Below are 19,023 nucleotides of genomic sequence, written 5' to 3' on the forward strand. Positions count from 1 at the left end.
AAAGTTACTACAAGGAACTTTTATTTTGTGTTAGCATCCCCTGTGGATAAAAGCAGTGGTGTTTTCCCAGAATGAAGACTCCATTTCCCATGAGCACCAATCGCCTCGTGTTGTAAAGATCTTGGCTAGCGCGTGCATTTGTCTTGGAAGTTAGTGAAAGACAGACGCTACTTATTTTACATTCTGTTTTTCTTTTTTAAACACAGCTGTTTGCAGTGTGCATAGTGATGAGGTAATATATCCATTTGTAAGTTGTAAGGTCATAGGATATAATAGTATAAATTTAGAAATGAATGGCATCTTTATCAAGTACGAAGCTGTAACTGTTTTTGTTTTGTACCATAAAATGACTCCGTCCTGCTCTAAATATTTTAAACCACTTCACACATAAAGATTTATGGCTTCAGTTATTGAAGGTGAAAACCTAAAACAGGAAACTGGTGTGAAACCATCAGTGTTGCACTTTCCACTCTGCCAAAACACTTGCTTTGCCAACCTTGCATGGGGTGCGACCTGAGGTTCACCATGTTTGAATATTTCAAACCACAGATGAGTCAGCAGCAGGTACCAACCCCGTATGAGTCACTGTTGAGAGCCTGAACACTCAAAACTTACTGTCTTATAATGACTCAAACACAACATGTAGAGAGTGTTCTTATCTAATATCCAGATATCCTGTAAGAGGAACTGAAATGAGCTCCAGCAACAAGTAACATTAAAAACTATGCAGTACTAATGTACACCACATGGTGGTAGCATTTCATCAAGTGTGTAATATAACACCAGTTTATATAGAAATGTCAGTTATTAACACAATTTATCCTACCATCTCCCATCGGACTCTTCTTTTATATGTTAACGGACAGTGATGTAGAATAGAAACCACCTCCTGAAATGATCTGCATCCCTTCTAGACATCATTATCCACGTAGATCTCACAAATCAAAACCATTAAAGATATATTTCTCTCCTGTAAAATACTGTATCCATACTTGAAGGCTGTAGGAAATTATCATGTTTGAAGCTCAAGTACTCAACAGGTTTTCCCACCTTCCTCTGTCCTTATTAACAGTCTATACTGTGACTCTGGATGCCCCAGTGAGACACTAATGAATTATTAACTTAATGAAGCTGCAGTAATAGAATGGCACTATATCTTGAGCTTTGGGGGAGGTAACTTATTACGATACAACTTGGTTAATAACAGTTTCCCCTTCAAGATCAAATATGTGAGAGCTTTTTATACTTTCTGGGCCAAGAGTGTGTGAATGTGATGAAGATGCATGCTGTGTCGAAACATCAGTCCTTGCACTATTGCTGGTTAGGGGCCCCGAAGTCCCCGCACCATCATATCCAGACCCAGAAACCAATCAGACCTTTGCTGGAGCACTACCTGGCTCCATTTCTGTATGTCATTCAGTAAAATGATTGAATTGACACACAGTGAATCTAGGGCTTGTGGAGCCCCTGAGGGTTTTTGGCCCCGGGGCAGTTGCCTAATTTGCCCAGTTGGTAATTCTGGCTCGCCTTACACATTAAAACATAATTTTTAATTGTCTCAGCCACAAATAATTATATACGGCATTAAATCTTTGAATACAGAGTCAAAGATTATGCTTTATAGTCACTGCTAATGTTAAATAATTGACCATTTCATAAATATTGCAGATTTCTTTGGTCTGTTTCTGTTAAATTTTGGACTATGAGGAACCTTTTCAACCACTCTCAATAAAAAAAAAAAAATCATGAAGCATAGAAACTGTTTGAAATGACTGAATTCCCTGTAAGCCACTGGCCTCTGACAGCTGAGAATAAACAAAGATGTTCATGGTCAAAAGAGGCCGACCAAATCAGAACGTGTTCATTTATTTTCTCCGTTCAAGAGGGGAATTGATGCACCTCGTAGTACAGAATCAATCTGGTCTGAAAAAACAAAAACACACACACACACAAAAAAAACCCTCCAACACATTTTCTTTTCTTTATCAGTCTCTGCCCTTGAAATGTTCTTTCCTATAAAATTGTCTCACTTGGTTCGTGTTGTGTTTGTGGCTGTTGTAACTATTATTGAGTGCACCACGTTTGATGGCTTGAAATTGATTTGAATAAAGGCTCTGCTTCAGAGAGAGAGGAGGAGAAAATAAGGAGGTGTTTGTTATATACGGAGACAAAAAAAAGGGGGCGGAAAAGCATGGCCAAGGAGAGAGGGCAGACTGTGCCTGTTTTGCATGCACGGGGGCTTCTGTGGGAGAAGGAGTTGACAGGGCGCCGCAGTGCTGCCTCCAGCTCTCAGACAACAGCTGCTCAGAAAGAGGAGACATCCTGAGGGTGCTGCGACATGTCTCGCTCTTTCTCCATCTCTCTTTTCACCTGTCTGCCTCTTCCTTTCACTGAGAGAGGAATAAGCTGTGCAACACACTGCCTTCCCTGCACTTATACACACACACACACACACACACACACATACACACACAAATCTCTTTCTCAATGACATGCACACCTCAGGGCATGTGGGTTGTGAGATTCATAAGAAATTGGCAGGCTGCTTGTGCTCAAACAAAACACTCAAAATAAACCAGGTATAGCTGAATGTTTGATGGAATCTGGGGTTTTTTGCTCTTCTTATTTGGAAAGGCTTTCATGGAGAATAATTATCAGCATTTTAATGGTAATGTCATGTTCTTCCTCCTTTCTTTTTTCCCTGCTAGTGATGATCAGACATTTGAGTAGACGAGCCTTTTGTCAAAAACCCAATTTTTAAAATTTGCATTGGTGTAATTTGGTTACTTATGAAGTTTGTGTGAAAGCTGTCGATCCATTTCCCCCGCCGGCGAAGAATAGAAGATATCTGCTGAGTAATTTTATTCACAGCCTGGGAATCACACAATGCAAGATTTTTATTTCTGTTGTCACAGTAACTTGTGTGAGAGTGATGTCTTCTTGTGTAATAATAATATTGTAAGTTTGTTTGATGTGACAGCTCCCATTTTTATGTTTTTGCAGACAAAAACTCATTAAAGAAAGAATCTTCCTATAATAAGGCATCAATCTGTGTTACCTCAAGATGTTCTTTGTCTCACATTAAAACTTTAGAGAAATTCCTAAATAAGTGTATGACAAATTTATGAATGCTCATTCCGCATTCACGAGGCATGCTATACATGAATATAAATGGATCTGAAATAAGACTCAGTAGCCAGTTTTTCGTTTGGGTATTGTTAATTACTTTCATCACTTTAGAGATGACCCAGTTCTAAAATAAAAACATCCAGAAAGCGTGGGTGGGGTGCTGAGAATTGAGTGAGAAATAATTACAGTATCTCATGAGAAGGATTTAAGCTGGAAATATCCTCCGTCTGTATGACTAAAAAAGAAAAAGTATTTTAACTTAATCTTGGATTTCACAACTGAAGATTCTGTGTCCAACTGTGAGGAGGACTCTTTGAATGACAATTCTTGTAAAGTCGTCTTAATCCTATTACTCATTCCATTGCAATAAATAAATAATTCCACAGCTTTTTGTCATTTTGCTTTAGTTTTGATAGCACATAAAAGGACAGAGATATGTGTCTTTTTCGCCCTTGGTGTGTCGATATAGAAAAGGAGAAGGGATTGCAGAGAGGCGTTGACAGGGCATGCTCTGATCTCCAGACAGAAAGAAATCAATTTTAGAGTACAAGTCGTGTAGAAGAAGACAAAGACGAAGCTAACTTACAGTTACAGATGATAAGGTGAAAGGTTTAAAAGTTTGTTTGTTTGCTGTTTTTAGAAACATAAAAGTCATTATATCACGATCAAAGGACGGATTCACAATTTATGAAGTCTCTTCTTAAACAATAGGTGCCCAAATGAACATTGGCACATGTTCTTCTTGCTGTAATAATTCCTCCTGTTCATACTGATCGTTAAGAGATCCCTTCATAATGCACTTTCACTGTAAGTGATGGTGGACAGAATCCACAGTCTTCCTTCTGTGCAAAAATGTATTCAAAGGTTTATCTGAAGCTAACACAAGGCTCCAGCTGTCCAAATGATTCAAATCAAGTCAATCTTTTAAAGTTACTGTCTTTTTAGTGCCAAATTCTCTCTTTTTGTTAGACTTCTTTCACTGCAGCTAAAAAGCAAAGCACTGTCAGTCAAGACACAGAGAGGGAATTTTCCCACTAAAAAGACTGATATCCACTTTATTTAACTAACTCAAACAGCTAAATCCTCAGACAGTATTATCTTCAGATAAACTTTTAAATACATTTTTGCTGAAAACAAGCACTGTGGATTTTGTCCCTAATCACTTGCATTGAAAGCATATTTGAAGGGGATCTTCTAATGGTCAGTATGAACAGGAGGAATGATTACAGTGAGAAAAACCTGTTTCAGTTTTCATCTGGACACCTGACAGTTGTTTAATGCATCCTTGAAAAATTATGTACCTATCCTTTGATTAAGGCTTTAAAAATCCATCAATGTAGTAATTTTCATGTGATGGCGAACTGACGACTTCCTCCAGCTCCTCTGGTGGGGTAGGACCCTCCATCTCTCATAGGCCAGACAGTAGATGTAATCCCTCAAGTGTGTCCTGGGTCTGTTCTAGGGTGTCTTCCCAGTTGGTCATGCCTGAAGAAACCTCCAAATAGAATCTGGCGTTTTTTTTTATGAGAAGCACCACCTCAATGGGCTTCTCACAGTGCAAAGGAGCAGCGTTTCAATCCATTTTTCAGAATCACTGAGTTCTCTTTAACAGCTGAGAAACCTCATTACAGCCACTCGTGTCTGCGATCTCGTTCTTTGTCACTATTCAAAGCTTGAGATAGTAGGTGAAGATATGAATGAAGGCTGTCTTATAAATTGAGTTTTGCTTTATAGCTCAGTTTTCACTTCCCCACTACATTCTGCCTGCCAGTCGATGCCCTTAACTGATCATCAATCTCGCAATCCTTTGTATTGTCTCTCTTTAATACTTCACCTGAACCCCTTCACTTGTGGCAGCTGCTCCCTTCTCATCCAGATAGAGCAATCCACTCACATTCAGCTTCAAATGTGAACATCGAGGGTCACAATCTGATGAAGCCAAAAGGGGAACATCATCCACAAAAATGTCCCATTTGCATTTGTTCTGTACTATTATTATCATTATTTAAAGTATTTAGTGAACTGATTAAATAAAATATTTCTATCCAGATGTAGATGTGGATAAAAGACATTTTATCTAGCGTTTTTCAGGTCAACAATATAGCTTCTTGAACTCCAATGTCCCCTTCAAACTTCCCCATAATATTTTGGCTTTAAATTGAAGGAAACAAATTAAACATTTATATGTTGCAGTGTTTCCTTGAAGCTACAGCCAGCCCAGAGTGGAGGCTGAGCTGGGTTTAGTCTTTTACTAACTGTATGAAATTTGCAGTTAGCTCTGCTCCTCCTGTAACCCTTCAGAAAAAAATAAGTGTTCTGGTCCTGTGGCTTAGTGCTCACAGCTTGCCCTTAAGATGGATTGCCTTATTGGCTGCTATCTCTCTTCTAAAGCCCTGGTGAAGGGTATGTTGGCCTTGCTGTTAAGCAGGCAGCTCATAGTCGGTGTGTGAGAGTTGTGCTTACAGGCTTTAACCTATAATACACAGTAATGTCTTATTTGTCAATGTAATTATCTGAATAGCAAGTGGAGGAAATGAATGTTTTACACCCTATAATGTTGTCTAAGTGGCATAAAACGGAGAGTTTCCATTGATTTCATGGTGAGGGAATAATAAAGTAGAAAGGTCATATATGGGAGTACTGATCATAATATCCATATTGTATGTTCAGGAGTTGCAGATCTCAAGGATTCAGGTCCAGTGCTTTGACCTTAATCAAACTATAATGGACATTTCAGTCTTCTAGGTTCTGAATGTCAATATATTAACATTGCTTTGACTTTGAATTAGGAGTAAGTGATGTTTTAACCTATTCAACTTCACGGACGCTTCAGTAGGTTGATTATTAGAAATGCATATTATCTGCCAAAACTTTATACAAGTTCAGTGTGCTTAAATTTAAAAAAAAAAAAAAAAAGTGATCCCTGCAATGCAAAATATGTTGCAATAAATTACAGATAAGTAAGTTTAAAATGATGAAGACAGATTAAGAATTTTCTATTCGGAGGAATGATACACCTAAGAAAAATGGCATCTTGGGTTTCAATATTTCACTCAGTATATACAGGATGTGATATGCATATGTTTTGATGTCAAAAGCAAGGACAGCTGTTCAAACCATGAGAGAGAGAATATTGAGTAGATGTGGGGCATCACAGAGGTGGTACACTATATGCTGCTGAAGAGTATGTGATGATTGGATGGAGCACAAGAAGCTGCGATTATGAATTACAGTCACCCCATGTGGACCAGGTTCTGCCGCCCCCCCGAGCGCCATGATTTAATTACTGATTTTAAATGAGACCAAAGTTTTTAAAAGTGTTCCCTGCACCTCAGGCCTCCTCTGGTCAGCCAACTGGAAAATAAAGTGAATATTTTGAAGAACACTTGAAAATAACTCAACATAAGCCTTTTTAACTTAAGACATTTTGACAGGTCACAGTAGGAGAAGCACAGGTGTAAATAATAAAGGTTTGAATCCATTCAGCTGCTTCACTTTCAGGGTCCTGGTATTGCACATGCTGGCTCACTGTCACCCTGTCATGGCTTACTGGGGCACCTGATTAGAACAGAGCCATCGTTAATGTGATTAGTAACACCTGTGCTTTAAGTTAAAATGTCTGCTCTGGAAAAAGTCATTTGGTAACAAAATGCAAATGCAAATTAGCCTTTTTTAGCCTTGATTAAAGTCCTCACTCAAAAATGTGTTTTGCTTCTTGTTCCTACAGTTGAATGTTTGAGCTTCACTGTGCAGAATGATGTATGTGCAGAGTTTGAAACTAGAAGGCTGTTTTCACGTTGATCCGTTAAAAGTGGAAAGTTTCTCTGTGCTCATTGAAAATCCATTTTGAAGGGGCGAGCCAACGAGTATGATTTGTGACATCAAAAATAGTTTGGAAGCTAATGTGGTCAAGTAGGCAACATACACAAGTGTGATGTGGAAACTTGAAGCCTACAGTGTACAAACCTACTTTACAGTCAAGTAGGAGACATCTTGTGTCCAGCAGGAAAACTTTTAAAATGAAATATATTTGCATATTTCTAGATTCTGTGTTTTTTAATGAGGGAGAAGATGTGGATGTCATTTTAAGGATTTTAATGAGATAATTTAACTTTTTTAGCAGAAAAACTATATCAGACACACATTATTATTCAAAGTAGAGTATTTTATATACATATCTTAAAACATGTCTGGAGGGGATCTTTAAACATTTTCCTCCTCCCAGCTGCATAATCACCCACCTAAATGCAAAAGTTTTTTCTTAAGTTATTTCAGATATTTTTATCAAAGCTCTTTGATCCAAAATCCAAAAACTGACTATAAATAATAGAGTTGAGTTTGCTACTACATGCACACAAAAATGTCCCATTCTGAGAGTCTAAGTGGGATTTACCTTGTGAATGGAAACTGAAAACTTGACTGCATGGGGACTTTTGAGTTTTTACAATAGAACAAGGGAATTTCTGAATATTTACTGTAAATATGAGTCAATATGTTATAAGTTTACCCCTATACATTGCCATACAATAATTAATCTGTGCTTATGCTGCTCTTATGATGTTGTAATTAGAACGGATGCCAGAGTTTGGATGAAAAGATGTTCATGTTCAAAGATGTGTGTTCATAATACCACCAGATAGTAATCAAAACTGAAGACACAACAGAGACTGTCTGATTTATTTTTCATGTACTAACAAGGCACACACACAAAATGTGTTGAAAATCCTATTAGCTAAATGTTAAAACATGGTTATTTCCATGCAGCTACGGTACAGTATACTACTGATCTGTATCTGTGTAACCAATGTAATATCCTATTTCACATTCATTTTCTTAAAGAACACTGTTCCTGTTTATATAGTGCTTTGTACTTGACCTCAGAAAATAAATAACAACATATAAATCTACATAATCTACATAATCTACGTCATGAGCCAAGGTCAACAACACTTCGCTCCCCAGCCACATTTACCTGCATTTTACAGGACTGTGGAAATAAAAAACATATTTATTCCATTATCATTTTGGATATCAGACCTCTTTAAACTAAAACCACACAATTTTGAAAGGTGTTTTTACATTAATGTCAAAAGAATACAAACAAACTAGGCACTCAGGAGATTGCTGAACATGAATCATCAGTGTAATTTATTCAGTGTTGGTTAAAACAGATGTGACCCGAGTATAATTGTCTTCATCCTGAACAATTCCGGCTTGTGAGGCTCCTTCAAGGCAGACAAGGGAGCTTCAAAAGATTTTTGGCCATCATGGGAATTTCAACTGGTTTCATCCTGTTGCTCCTGTTCTGGCTGCTTTAGGAGTGAAAGGATTATTCCACAGAGAGGGAAGCATTGTAGTTTGTAGTTTGAGGGGGAAATGTTAGCAGAAAAAAAATTGTTTATGGGTTATATACTGTATACTGCCATTGCATACACAAAAAAAGGAAAAACAAAAAAAAAATCAGGAGTTTTGTGCAAGAGCATGTTTGTGGCCCCTGTTTTATCTCCTGGTGCCCAAATGATATATGAGATCCACCCTGAATCTGTTCCCAGTTAATGCAAATACTGCGCAGAATAGATGCTTTTTTATATTCTCACCTTGAAGAAGTTCTTGGACTCGGTTTAGTCATGGAATTGGTTCACCTCAAACACGCTAACTCACATTTTCACGCTGAGAGGAATCCCCCGTCCCTCCTGCAGGGCACTGTGGTCCCCTTGTGTCAGTGTGCCTTTTTATATGTGACCTGTGTCTCCTCTATTTTCCCTTTATTCGTTTTCCTGCACAGTGTGAAAGGCTTGATATGCAGTGTTCCAGCAGGACGGATGGGGCTCTGGAGAAGCCACATTATGTTATATGAGGCTCAGTCTCTCCCCGGGTCCCTGCTTAATGCTCAGGAAATACCTGTCGTGTTGAGATAGCGGCCTGTGTCACGCTGTGCTGTGGCACGGTGGTGTTCAGTTGTAATGTTATCCTGCTGCATTGCAGTCAAGGTCAGTGGATTGTAATGGCTGTTGCCCAATTCTTGGGCGTCAAGTGAGACCTGTATAAGGCAAGGAGCTGTTGAATGTTTTAGTGCAGCTTATGTCTGCAATTTCACCAACCTCTTTTTTGAATTGCAAACTATGATGGATGATTATTTAATGGTGGTTCTGGGCGATTGTCCTGCAGGTCAGTCAGTTAATCAGTCAGTCAGGCTTGACAGGAAGTGTGTGTTCTTGCTCACCCTCTTCTACAGTGATGATCGGCTCCTGTGATTCTTCTTGGCAAGGGTGGACTTAATCCCATGAGCCTGTAGAGCTGAGTTAGAGAAAGAGGTCTAAGTAAACTACATTGAAACCCTAATTCTATAACATATCCAGAGCCAGGTAGTTGTTCTTTTAGAGAGTTTCACCTGCGTTCATATAGTCTAACCTTCACTGTCATTGACATCTCTTATGTTCTTGCTGCAAATACAGATTTTAATTGTTTATCAGGGTCATTATCATTCAGTCATGGCAGTGGATCCATAATAGGGTAGTCGTAAGGGTAATCAATCACAGTGTTGGACAGCAACACTTGACACATGACATCTAAAATCCAGCAGCCATGTACGCAGCTCTGTGCTACTTACAAGCTTTGCCAAATTAGTTTCAAGAAGATTCAAGGAGAAATTCACAGTGATCTCCAAATCCCAGCAACGTTTCATGTGGCATTACATCTGGCCAATCAGGTACAGTTCTGATCCAGAGACCTTTGAGGTTTTTGAGCTGTCTCACTGTCTGACATCCAAAGGTGCCTTTCCAAAATGCAAATTAAAAAACAAATTTACCATAGATGTCTGTACTGCATTTTTCTGATGTTCTTCAATGCATGTACCAATAGTTTTCACTTAATTGAGCAAGTTACAAAAAACAAAAAAGTAACAAAAAAAGTACAAATCCAACTTTATCAGGAAGCTTCATTTATTGAAATGTACTTAGTTTTGCAATTTCTTGTTTTTACCCAACCGCTAAAATAGAACAAAATCCATTAATATAGTATGAACAGTATAACAATTTAAATCCAACGAAATATGCTGTAAATCTGAAAAAAATGTTTTCACATTTAAGTCCTGCAGACCCACACAGGTGTCTCTAATTATTCTGGCTGGTTAGACTTCTGCTGTGTTCACGTCACATGAAATGGATGGTAGAGATGGGAAAAATTTCCAGTCTACAAATTGTGAGCATTCACATCACATTCACGACAGTTGTGTGATAACAGAGTTGGTCGAGTGAGGGTTAAAAATACTGTGCATTGGCAGTACAACACCATATCCAGTAAATGTTCAAATTCAAGTTCAACTTTATTGTCATGTAAATTAAAAATACAATGAAATACCTGTGCTCCTTACGCAAAGGACACACCATCCCAAAAACAACAAAGAAAACACTACAGACCTACACAGACTATGTAAACAGTGTATTCATATGTATACATTATATACACAATATACAGTAGACGATAACATTACAACAACAATGTGAAGAGCCTATGGGTGCATCAGCTGTTCAGCAACCTGACTGCCTGTGGAAAGAAGCTGTTATTGAGACCGTTGGTGTGTGATTTGATGCTCCAATAACATTTTTTACATGAAAGGAGCGAGAACAGAACATCAGCAGAGTTACTGGTGTCCTTAATGATGTTTTGGGTTTTCCCTTTGCAGTGAGTGGTGTAAATGTTATGAAGTTGAGGTAGTTCCGTACCAATGACTTTTGCTGCTGTCTTTACAGTTTTTTGTAGCAGTCTGCAATCCTGAGCAATCAGGTTGCCAAACTACACTGTGATACAGCCTGTCAGGACACTCTCAATGGTACAGTGATAAATGTTCACAAGAGTTTTGGTGCTCATACCAAACCTCTTAAGACGCCTCCGAGAGTTCAGTTTCTGTTGTGCTTTCTTGAGGATACAATTGGTGTTGAGAGACCATGTGAGGGTGTCTGAGTTGTGTATGCCAAGAAATCTGAAGCTATCAACAATTTCAACAGATGACCCATAGATGGGAAGGAATGTGAGTTTCTCTGATCTTTCTTAGGTGAACAGTGATTTATTTTCTCTTATTGACATTTAGAGAGAAGTTGTTATCATGGCAACATATGGTTAGATCTTCCACTTCCCTCCTTTAGGCCCTCTCATCACTGTCACTTATTAGTTCAATGTCACTGTGGTATCATCTGCAAATTTTAAATTTAAATTTTATTTTTGGAGCATTTTCACCAAACGCTTCAGTCCATGTTGCATGTGTGCTGTAGCCAAATGAGTGGGGACTGGGAAGAGGGTTTGCCCTGGCTGTTGTTAGCTGCCAGGGAAGTTGTCCAGGAGAGGACGCGGTTTAGCCTCAACGACCTTGTGTTCATACTGTCCGGTGTCCTGTGGCACTTTTGTAGGACAATTGGAAAGAGGCAAAACCACCACAAAACCTTGCAGAGTATGTCAGCAGCTTTAGGGATTGACTTTATAAAGCCCGGGAGGTGGCTAAGAGCAAGTTGGTGTCTGCACAGAGCAAGATGAAAAAACTTTATGATCTCCAGGTTGAGAATTGTGTTTTTCTCCCAGGAGATCAGGTGCCTCTCCATTTCAGGCAAAATTTTCTCATCCATATTCAGTTGTAAAGAAGGTGTCAGATCAGAATTATGTGATCACTACTCCAAATCGTAGGTCTTCTACTCAGCTATGTCATATTAATTTATTAACATGCCAATCAGGAAGAGCAGTTATCGGGTGCCCACCCTGCTCGTTTGTCAGTGTCTGTGTCGCCTCATGCTGTGGCAGGGCAAGGGGAGGACTTGCCTGCTGTACTTTATGGCCGGCTTAAAAACTTGAAGTCTCTGCAGAATTTGGATAGCTTATTAAGCCATTTGTAGGTTTCCAAGTACAATCAACTAGCTGATTTGATTAAGGGATATCCATGTTTGTTTGGCGATACACCTACTCGTTGATTTGATAGAGCATGGTTTAGATGTTGGAGATTCTAAACCCATTAAGCAGAAGTTTATTGTGTTCACCCAGAGTAATGTAGATATTGTGATGCTGAGGTTAAATATATGATAAAAAATGGTATTACAGAGCTATCTTGTTCCAGTTTGGGTGTCACCTTGCCTGCTTGTGCCAAAGTCCGATAACAATCACAGATTTTGTTCAGACTTCCGTAAAGTCAATAATGTCACAAAACTGGACTCTTTCCCACTTCCCCATATAGAAGGCTGTATTGACCAAGTGGGGTCGGCTAAATTTGTCTGCAAATTTGACCTGCTGAAAGGCTACTGGCAAGTTCTGCTGTCTGAGAGAGCATGAGAGATCACTGCGTACATTACGCCCATGGGGTTGTATTCCTATAGCGTGATGCCCTTTGACATCCTTTCAATGCCTGGTGAACAGGGTTGTTGAGATATGGGAGGTTGCTCGGTGTATTTGGATAATGCGGTAATCTACTCTGTTGATTGGGATGTCCATCTTGACCGCACTGAAAAGTTTTTTGACTACATGGCTCATTCACATTTGACAGTTGACCTTGCCAAGTGCGAGTTTGCGAAGGCCACAGTTTCTTATTTGGGTTGTGTGGTGGGGCAAGGCAGAGTGTGTCTGGTGCGTGCAAAGGTGCAGGCTATTTTTGATTACGTCCCTGCCCACAGTTTTTCTACTGTTGTTGTGCTCCTCACAAATCTGTTGAAGGCTAAGGCCAAATATGTTTGGTCAACAAAGTGTCAGACGGCTTTCAATAGTGTTAAAGCCCTTATTTGTAATGCTCCTGTTCTGGCTGCTCCACATTGCGAGAAATCGTTTAAAACTGAAGTAGATGCAAGTTATGTGGGCGCAGGAGCAGTATTGTTACAGCCTGATGATTAAAGAGTGGATAAGCCAGTTTGTATCTTTCCAAGGATATTTATAAAACACCAGCTGAACTATTCAGTAATTGAAAAGGAAACACTTAGCTTTGATTTTGGCTTTGCAACATTTCAGTGTGTATGTTACCTCTGTGTCTGTGGTGGCCTTTACAGATCACAACTCTGGCTCTGCTGTTCCAGTCCTATAGCCTGGAAATTCACCATATCGAGGGGCGGAACAATGTGGTGGCAGATGCATTGTCTCGGGCTCCCTGTCAGTAATGTCCTTTAGTGTTAAGTATTTATTGGCTCTCTGCTTTGTTCCCATCTTCCTGGGTCTCTCTCTTTCTTCTTAAATCAGCTTCTAGGATCCAGTTGCTGAGGATGAAGGAGGGGATGTAAGTGTTGAAGTGTTTTTTTAATTATTTTTTGCATTATATACTTTATACTTTGTTGCTTCTTTCAAGTATATTTTAGTTATATTGGAGAGACAGGGTGGATTAGTTGTTTCATTGCCAGGGGTTCTGGGGGTTTGACGGCCCCAGAGCCTGTTGCCTTGTGTTGTGTATTGCAGATCCTTGGCTGTGTGAAGCTGAGGTGGCATCTGGCCAGTGTTCCAGTGCCAGTGCCAGTGTTGAGTTACTTAACCCTGTCTGCCCAGACACCAGTGTGTCGGTCCCTTCACCCCTCACCAAGCTTGGATTGCTTCTTTTGTGTTGCCTTCTTTTGTTTTACACTGATACAACAAATGCGCCTCACATTAGAAACTCTCATACACCACTGATCCTGACTTTCACACCTCTTTGTAATTACAGTATCATTGTAATTTACTTTAGTAACTTTAAGTTTGTTACTGCTAAGTTTGGCATGCATCCCCCTCCTTTGCTAATGTGAGGGTTCCTTTTTGCTTGGTTCCAGACACTTCTGTATTATCAAGTGTCAAGTCAGATATACAGAGCTTTCAGAAAAATTTGAGTTTCATAGTCATAATTATGACTTGGGTGCTGACGTGAACGCTGTTTACAAGTCACAATCTTACAATAATTCCGATATGACATAAATTCAGCATCAGGCTCAAGTTGGGGCAATAACAAGGTCACCAAATACAATGCAATAAGAATAATAAAAGATTTTTTCTCCCCTTTTAGCTTATTGTTTGGGTTTGTCAGTCCATATAGTTGTGGACATATTACCTCATGGCCTTCAATTTCATGATGTCATACTGTGGATCACATGGTGCCATATTATATAGAATTGTGTCATTTTTGCATTATTTTATTGCACTGTTGTATTGAATCAGATGATATGTTAGTCTACTATAATTGCATTATACTGTATAATGCTGTCTCACATTACATTGTGTAATATAATGTCAGACTGTATTGTGTTATATGGTATCTTAGTGTATTATAAAAAAAGGGGAGATGAAGGAGATGTCAATCAATGTCTGTCCATGGACTGCAAAATCATTATGCAGTTCACTAGACAGTGCATTCACCATTTTGTTGTCCAAATGTATAGTGACAATTTTTTACCTGTATAATGGATGGTAATTATCCCCCACACATGGTGAATATGGTGAATAATGAATAAATGAAGGGTTTGGACAAAGCCACAGTCATGAGAAGAGGTCTAATCAGCCAAAATAAGTGAAAACACCTGTGCAGGTTTTTTTCTCAACTGAAATGCCATACAGGTTATTTATTATCAGAGAATTCTCATGCATACAGCTGGGTTGTAATATTTTGTGATATGTTGACAAGTGTAGCACAATCTATATGATATTCACAGTGCATCCCACAACCTAATGTCTGTTATCTTTACGCAACAGCTTGAAAGTTTGTTCCCTCTGATACTCCTTCACATCAAAGGGGAGTAAATAAAGGGAAATCATGGCTAGTGGTTTATTGAGTAGAAGTCAAACAGGTGACAGAGAAGGATTTCCTCCGTATTGACAGGCACACTCTCCAACCTATGACATTCTGTTTCTGTTTCTAGATTTCCAGGAAAAAAAAGGAGAGAATGGCCCTTCAAGTGTGTAGTCGGAGAGGTTGAGTCACAGCAGGTGGTCCTTTTATACATCAGGTTTCTATGTGGATTAACACCCCCTGCTGAATAAGATAGGTCTCTTTGTTGTATATTCTATTAGTCATGAATAATTTCTCATTTTTCTCAAGGTGAAGAAATCTTCCAGATAAAGACAGACCTGCAGAAGAGCAGCTGAGGGAGAAAAATAAGAAACATCTTCCGTTTCTGTCACCAGAATTAGCAAACTAATTTAGTTTATGCGTGGTGGGATTTCTCTCAGTATCATGACATCAGTTAGAAAGATGTAATTTTTCAGAATAATCACACACACCTGGGCTGTAACACACCAACAAGGGCATTGGCTATGTTATTAATTTTATTATTAATGAAACATCTTTGCAGTCGATGAGAATTCTACAAAAACCTCAGATTTCGGGATTTAGGTAAAAACCTTGTGAGAAAACCTTGTGAGCTTTATTCTACTGCAGTTATTTTCTCCCTATTAACCTCCTTCCTGTTTGTTAATTAGATATGCCAGCACCAAGGTCAAATTTTGTTTCCGCATTTTGTGGAGAGAAAACAGCTTGGGCTTGGAAAAGAATATATTCATGTGTTTGTCAGAGGCATTTGTGGGTGTATGTATTTGGCAAAATTAATTGGCATTATGTGTTGTAGAGAAAAACATCTTATCTGATGTATTAGTTTATATGTGTGCATCTTTTATTACTGTTTCAATTTCTAATGGTAGTATTGGTCATTTTTGTATGTATCTTTTGTTTAATACTCTTGTTTCCCGGTAGAAAAAATCTGTGTCTAAGAGACATGCATTTTGGGATTGTGGACCCAGTCATATTTCTCCGGATCGCAGTTCCTCAAACATGAGCTGGTGCTGCTGAGACTTGTCTTGCCTTTACATCCTGGGTCCCATTATGTTGTCCCATTTTTCTGAAAGCAAAAGGAAGCTAATGAGATGCCAAGCAGCAGAAAGCAAACATTCAAAATCTCATTGTAGCACAACGCCTTCTCACTGTATGTACTGTAGACCCATAAAATACATTCACAAAATAATCACTGAAAAAGAGTGATTTATGTGAAAAGTGAGTGTTGAAATCCATTTGCAAATGTGAGAATCTGCACAACTCTGCTGCGAGGCATAAGCTGGCCAGAGAGACAACTACTTAAAATCAAGACTGACACATATAATGTGCATCATGCCTGCAGTGATATTAACAACCACAGTAACATTAAAGTCTTTTACACTAAAATAAAATTTGAAACTTTTTGAATATGTCATTGGTAGTGTTTTTAGTCATTTTTGCAAAGATGAGGTACCCACAGAACATGACCACATGATAAATGTAAGCCATCTAGAGCAGGGTATTCCTTAATAATTAAGTGTGTAAATAGGCTGCGGTGGCAGCAAATCAACCCTACCTATAAACATGACGGATGGACTGAGAGGAGAAGCAGTGACCTCCTCGCTTGTTAAGAGGGAAACAACACTGATGTGGAAGAAAAAACAGAAATGTTTTGACAGACAGAATTCTGATTAAAGTAGAGATACAGAAACACTGTCTGGTTTTGCTCAACATCCTACCAGACTTTCTCTATTTTATCCTTGTTTTTGTGATCCAATGACACCTCAGAGTTAGTCACACATTTTGTCCAAAACCAATTCAAGAACACTTTTAATTATATTGTTTTGTATTTTTTGACAATTTCATATGTAGATGCCAGTGTTTCTTAACTCTAAGATACCTGTCTTATAATTCATGAGTCTAAAGCCCTTGACTTTGGGGGAAGATAGTTATCTGGAGGTTAAAAATGAGCTGCTCCACTCTGAATCCAGTTTAATATCGCTTCAAAGAACACAATGCTTTTTTTTTTTTTTCAGAGACAGAACATTCAACGCCTTTGTTTCATATTACTTTCAGAAATGAAAGAACTGACCTCAGGTAGAAGTATCTCAGTGTCCCGAATCAAAACACAATGCAGAACGAATCCCACCGCACACATGCAATCTATATGATTGCAATACACAATTTACAAGATTACAAGAGCAGTCACTCCTGGAAACTAATCTCTCTATGTGATGTCTGGGCTCATGTGCAAAGAGGAGATTAATATGGCAATTGTGTTGAAAGTCCAGGCTCTTCATGAGAAGTGTTTTAATAGCCCTGATATATCTAAATCAGACAGCTGCTGTCTGCACATAAATCTTCCTACTTCAATAGAACAATGCAACGTCTTAATTGGCAGGGCAGTATGGGGAGAATATAATCACCTGCAGGTTGCACAATAAAAACAACGCATTGTTTGCAGTCCTGAGCGGTGGCCAGGCTCTATGATGGAGTAAATAGTTTAGGGATTTACATTTTTAAGTTAAAGGTATGATAAAGAAAGAGGTGCAGGAAGCAAATGTATATAAACACCCTGTGAGCAAATGGAAAAGGCATGAAAACCCAAAAAGGAAAATAAAGAGAAAATTAGAGACAAAGAGACAGATGTAATGGCTTTTCCAGGATGGAGTTTCACCATTGTTATTCATAGAATTGCATGCTTGGATTAGGGGAGGTTTCTCCCCCCACACAACATGAAATTGCCACTTAATTCAATGATGATGCAATGAGATCGGGCATGATTAGAAAAAAAATAACATTGGCACAGGCTGGCAAGGAAGCTGGACAGTATAAAGACATCTTTAGTTATTTTACAAAGAAGGGGAACGGATGTTACACACCAAAGATGTTTATTCAAGAAACTTAGACCTCACATTTTAATCTCACTACTACACTGTATTCATTCATAACTTTTTATTTATTATTTGTATACACTTTTGGCAAAAGTGGAGACAGACTGGAAACATGGGATGCACCAGTGAGCCTGGGCTGGATTCAAACCCACGTCACGGTCTCATGGTTTCAGCCCAGTGAGCTGCCAGAACAGAATATCATTCTTCACACATTTCCCTTTGAAATAATAAAAAAAACTGTTATTATCAACAAACAGCTCCACTAGAAATCTCTGATATGCATCTTGGTGATTATACAATACTGATGTGATTCATGTCTCAACCTTGGACTCTGCAGCAACAAGCACAATCATAATCAATTGCACATTAAGATATATGCATTAAAAAAAGAGCCACAAGAGCACACTTTAAATCTCTCTCTAAAGTGATAGTGTGAAGTATATAAGTCGTATCAAAAAAGTAATGTTAGCCAAACTTGTAGCCTCTATTCCTTGTAGATAAGGAGGTTTGAGAATAATATCTCTTCATGTCTGCACATCCACCTCACAACACTAAACCTGCCTCTCAGAAGAAAAAAAAAGAAGAAATTTCAGCATCATTCAAACATGACTTTGCTTCTTTCGATAGGAGTGGGGCAGATCAGTGAGTGAGTCAGTCCACAGAGTTAAGACTGGGTCTGTAAAGCTCAAACACAACCAGATAATCTTCACTGACCACAAGTTCTGGCAAAGCATCTGATCCCCTTCCCCTTGTGGGCACCGATGGCTGGAGTCCTATCAGGAACAGTCCTTGTCCGGAGGCATGTTACAGAGATAACACAGCCGCAGGAGAGCAGGGACAATAAGCAGATGAAAGGTCTGGGAGGAGCTGAATAAACATTGAACTCAATAATATTGAGCAAACTGTGCATCTCAGAGAAAGCTTATTACACACGCAGTAGTGTACACAAACCAGATTAGTGATCTGATACCTAAACAGGAGCTTCATACCTACAGGATGAATTTCTGATCATCGTCCAGTATGTCTCTGTTAAATTATGATCAGACTTACATCTCTTTAGACACAATTCCCAGTGACGTCAACACACACATGTGATTCTGCAAAAACTGCTTTGGTCTTTTCCTCCCAAGTGCATGAGATTAAATGAACAAAAGTGAAAAAAGTCATGCAGCATTAACACTTGGCCAAGAGAAACATGTGAGAGATGGAAAAAAAAACCCTGTTTACTTTGCAGTTAAACCAATACAGCAGCACAGCAGAGGAATGCGTGTC

This window comes from Thunnus maccoyii, chromosome 19 (genome assembly GCF_910596095.1).
Source record: "Thunnus maccoyii chromosome 19, fThuMac1.1, whole genome shotgun sequence".
Classification (NCBI taxonomy): Eukaryota; Metazoa; Chordata; class Actinopteri; order Scombriformes; family Scombridae; genus Thunnus; species Thunnus maccoyii.